Source organism: Globicephala melas, chromosome 7, assembly GCF_963455315.2.
Source record: "Globicephala melas chromosome 7, mGloMel1.2, whole genome shotgun sequence".
NCBI lineage: Eukaryota > Metazoa > Chordata > Mammalia > Artiodactyla > Delphinidae > Globicephala > Globicephala melas.
The window spans coordinates 56,746,383-56,750,367 of NC_083320.1; the positions used below are offsets into that span (position 1 = coordinate 56,746,383).

The 3,985-nt window shown below is 43.3% G+C and overlaps 1 pseudogene; it reads right to left on the reverse strand.

The window, feature by feature from the left end:
- Positions 1 to 2,384: 2,384 nt before the first annotated feature.
- On the reverse strand, positions 2,385 to 3,198 carry LOC115851090 (small ribosomal subunit protein eS4-like; annotated as a pseudogene).
- Positions 3,199 to 3,985: the final 787 nt, after the last annotated feature.

Sequence of the window (3,985 nt, forward strand, 5' to 3'; positions counted from 1 at the left end):
AAGTAGAATTTCCCCCTCCACACACAACACAACACAACACAACACAACACAACACAACACCAGAGTGCTGATGTCTCTCTTTACATGCCAGTGTAAGTCCTATTTTTATTTTAAGATCCATTTTATTTATTTTATTTTATATTTTGGCTGTGCCTCCCAGCTTGCAGGATCTTAGTTCCTCGACCAGGGATCGAACCTGGGACCACGGCTATGAAAGCGCTGAGCTCTAACCACTGGACTGCCAGGAAATTCCCTTAAGATCCATTTTAGTAATCACTTCCTCCAGATGATTTCCAAATGCTGCATCTTAGCCCACGTTGACTGCGTGCCCCTCCTCTGTGGTCCCATGACACCTTGTATACATCTTTTTTTAAATCACTTTACTTGCCACATTGTTCTAAAATGATCTGGAATGGCTCTGTTTCCCCTACTAGATTATGAACTTCCTGAGCATAGGACCATGTCTTATTCATTTCTGTAATCTTGGCTGCAACCAAACATAAATCAATGACTTCATTTGGGTTCTGATTCTCCCAATCCCTCCCCTTCACTGATCGCAGTAAGCCAACCATGATGATTTATGACTTGTGACTGAAAGACAGAGATGGGAAATAGTCCCATTTCAAGGCTGATTTCAACTCAAGTTAATTACCAGAGAGTTACAGATTCTTAGACTTAGGAGAGCAATTCCAGGTAATCTAGTTCCACTATCCACCTGGCACTTGGAGGCCCTTCTTCAACATTTCTACAAGTTGTCGGGTTATGGAGTCCTTCAAGTGTGGTGTAATGGTGCTAGGAGTGTGAGGAAACCTCAGTTCACTGGAGGCTTCCTCTTTCTACCCTCCTTTTTCAGGATGTTCTGTGAGAAAATAATGAAGTAAGAAGTTATTTGTATTAGAACACACGTCTCTACGTACATGTACACACACATACACAGGATACGTTTAAATCTGTAAATTGCCTAAGATGATGAACAGAAGGCTATTACCTAAAATGTTAAACATAAGTTAGGGACTGAGATAGTACTCAGAGAGAAGATTATTTGTAATTTGAAGTTAAAACCATCTGTCAAATCAAGAGGTTCAGAGTCAAAAGCATGTGGGTAGGTAGGTAGACTCCATAGATGGACGGCAGGGGACAAGAACCCACCTGGGCAAGGGACTGCCAGCTGGAACCGGCACTCTGGGCACCAGTCTAGCTCTACAAGAAGAAGAGGGGACTGAGCTTGAAGCAGAAGCTTCAGGTACCACTTTGTCTCAGAGTTTTGTGAGGTACACCTTACTAACTTATGCATATCCGAGTTGAACTCAATGTGCTCGAGCTGCTTAAGCTTGCATTTTACAATTTTACGTGAGTGAAGAGGTTCTCTCTCCTTACCTTTTTTTTTTTTTTTGCTTGCTCATCTTGTAGAAAATAGAGATTTATCTGTGGGTGGGCAGAATAACAAACTCAAATAATTCTTTAAATTCTGTCTTTGCCACTTGTTCTTAATTCTAAGTAGTTTGGGAGTAAAAGCTATTACAAAGAAAGGTATTAAAATGTTTAAAAGTGGACAACTTACTTTGTCCAGAAGTCATTCAGTCCATCCTGGTATAGCCTCTTTGGTGGCTATTCCCTTGGTTGAGTTGAAGTCTGTCTTTCAATAGCTTCTACTCATTGATCCGAGTTCTAACCCAGGACCACATGGAACAAATCCAAATGATCTGTCACATTATGGTCCCTGAATACCCTGAGGCAGTTTGCTTGTGAGATCAGAAGTCACTGAACTCATGAACATTGTGTGCTTAGCACAGTGCTGGCTCATGATAGCGCCTCATAACTAGTAGTTGTTATTATTTGTTGTACTATCACACTGCCTGTGAACCATTTCTTCCTTCATAAGCCAAGCCCTTTTAGAAAAGTCATTCACTGATGTCATAGAATTAACCAAAGCAGAGGTCCCCACTTAATTACATCAATAATTTTACTGTAAATGTCAGGCATCAGGGTGCTGGGCAACTGGAGATGTCCTTCCTCTACCCTCCACTACCTGCACCTTACCTTCATTAAGCAGCAAATCATCCTTGAAGACTTGGCTCAAGTTATTTCCTCTTTGAATCTCTTTCCCCCCATCCAAGGAGGACTGACCACTCCATTTCTTCCCTTGATTTGAGACTGAATACTGTCTGTATTTCTTTTTGATTCCCCTCATTGCCCCCCACTATCTAGAATACTGAACTACTCTTGGAATCTGTGGTGTCAAGCAGAATGCCTGGAACACAGCATGTGATAAATATTTATTAAAGGAATGATAACATTTGGAGGTATCAGGTTATACAATATTTATTCACTCAATATTCATGCCATATTATCTTTACTTAAGTAAAAATAATTTTCCAATCATGTCACTTAGAGATCATTTCACCCACTCTTCCCCCACCCACCCACTGGGCCACCAGTCTCTTGCCTCTGTCTTCAGCAATGATGAGGTGGATATCTTTTCCTTGGGGAAGAGAAATCCGTATTTTGTTGCCTTTGCCAATAACAAAAATGTTGGAGAGCCAGGTGGCAAAGTTGTTGCCATTGGCATCTTTCACAGGAACCACATCAAAAGAACCAGTGTGTCTCTCTCTGTTGGTGGTCATACCAGTTCTTCCCAGGTTAGCACCTCTGTTCACCAGACACAGGGTACCAGTGTCAAACTTGAAGAAGTTGGTGGTTTGCCACTTTCCAAACCAATCTGAATGGTGTTGTTCACTTTGATGAGGGAATCAGGGTAGCAGATTGTGGAAGCATTATGGGTAACCAGATGAGGGATTCCTTTTGTGCCCACAGAGATCTTTCTCACTTTGCACAACTTGTACTTGGCCTTCTTAAGTGTAATACGATGAACAGCTAAGCCACCCTTGGTGTCATAGATCAGATGGAAATTTTCTCAGTCTAGTCAACGCTGATGACGTTCATAAATTCAGCAGAGTAGGTTATATCATTTTGGACCTTGCCATCAATCTTAATGAACTGCTGCATGCAGATCTTTACTTCATCTCCTGTTAGGGCATACTTAAACCTGTTCCTTAGGAAAATGATGAGAAGGAGACATTTTCTCAGCTTGTGGAGACTTGTAGATGAACAAGGAGCAAACACACTGACCAGTTTATCCACCATCCAATGCTTTGGAGCTGCTACACTCTTCAGATGCTTCTTGGGACCAAGGTCCATGGCATGAAAAGAGGACCACCTTCTTCCAGTGCATTGATAAAGTAGCTAAGGTAAAAAATTTTTAGAGCTGGATGGAAATTTTAAAGATTTCTCCATGCCTCATTCCTCCATTTCAGTGGTTCTCAACCTTGACTTCATATTGGAAAGTACTGGGGAGTTTTAAAAACTCCTGAGGACTGAGTCCTACCCACAAAGATTCTCATGTAATTAAAGAATTACATGTGTGTAATTACCCAGAAACCTGGCAGCTTAAAACGGCAACTGATTTATCATGTCTGTGATTCTGAGGAGCAGGGCAGGGCTCAGCTGGGGAATTCCTCAGTTCCAAGCGACATTGCTTGAGGTCACTCAGAGGTAATCAGCTGGAGGTTAGGCCGCTCTGGAGGATCAAAGACAGACTCACTCACATGTCTGGCTCCTGCAGGGATTCTTGGACCGTCAGGATCAGCCAGGTCTGTCAACCAGATCACCTACATGTGGCCTCTCCTGTTAGGGTCTCAAGGCATTAGGGCTAGGACAGCCTCCTCCCCTCCTCCTTCTTATTCCTCTGCCTTTCCCTATTCTATTTTTTTTTTTTTTGGGTTCGCGGGCCTCTCACTCTTGTGGCCTCTCCCGTTGCGGAGCACAGGCTCCGGATACACAGGCTCAGTGGCCATGGCTCACGGGCCCAGCCGCTCTGCGGCATGTGGGATCCTCCCAGACAAGGGTACGAACCCACGTCCCCTGCATCGGCAGGCCGACTCTCAACCACTGCGCCACCAGGGAAGCCCCATTGTGGTTTTGATAT